Below are 1,178 nucleotides of genomic sequence, written 5' to 3'. Positions count from 1 at the left end.
TTTAATCTTCATCACTTTTGTAATTGTTTTAATTCGGCAAGGGCAACTTGGAAATTATCCAGCAAACTGAAAAGATATGATAAAAAACTTTTAAAGGCGTTCTTCATGAATGTGCATTCAAAAATGTAATGTGCGGTTTTTTTCCACTTGTGCGGAATATGCTATATTATAAACGAGTTCCAGTCTATACTTTTTTTAAGACTAAAATTCAGAAAAACAACTGTTAAGATCGTTTTCGGCTAAAGTTGGAAATATCAATGTTGTTTCTTTAGACGAGTTCTAATGGTGGTTAGAAAATGTGCCAGTTATGTGCAAATACCTGATACACATTTTTCTGTTGAAAAATATATTTTGAACAAAATCAACACATTTTGTGTATTGTTTATTTATAATCTAAAGTTACAATGTTCTGTCTTAACAAAATTTTGATAACTTAGCTTTCACAGCTAACCCCGACTAACCTTTTATCATTCATTGTTATCTGATGGTGTATCGTTTGCGTTATGTCCATGAACATTTAAATGAATTTCAGTCTAATTCTATCTACCATGAATATAATACTAGAAATAAAGACTCACTCATAGTTCCTCACCATCGCCTGAAAAGAACCCAACAAGGTATCGATTTTTGGGGATCCAAATTGTATAATAAATTAAATGAAGAAATCAAGAACTTAAATATAATTCAGTTTAAGAAAAAAGTAAAGACAATGTTGATTAGCAAAAGTTTCTATTCTGTGGAGGAATATATGGACTGTGACTTAAATTAAATATTGAAACTCATATTGTTATAGTATGTTTTTTCTTGTCTTGTTTTTGACCCTATTCTGTAATTTTGATTACGAATAAAGAAATTTATCTATCTATCTATCTATCTATCTATCTGAGTCAAAGAAATTGTTAACTCCTGTGGTTTTCTTGGCCCACGAATCGTTATTAGAATTGTCGGAACTAATTCTTCAAAATATTAGAAAAAAATAAAATCAAAGTAATTGTTTTTCTTACACATTTCCATCATTTTGTGGCCTAGGTCTCTTTTTTGGTAGGACTTTGTTAATTTCTTCAATGGAATTAAGTCGTAAAAAATATAGTTATATGGAAATTCGAACTATATATATTGTCATGTTCCTCGTGGCACATCATTACTTGACTTTGATGAATTATTGCACGTATTACTGC

Source organism: Tribolium madens, unplaced genomic scaffold (genome assembly GCF_015345945.1).
Source record: "Tribolium madens isolate multiple individuals breed KSU strain unplaced genomic scaffold, Tmad_KSU_1.1 Scaffold_2;HRSCAF=44;Tcas5.2_LGX, whole genome shotgun sequence".
Lineage (NCBI taxonomy): Eukaryota > Metazoa > Arthropoda > Insecta > Coleoptera > Tenebrionidae > Tribolium > Tribolium madens.
The sequence above is the reverse complement of the archived record's forward strand: the minus strand, read 5'-3'. Positions refer to the sequence as shown.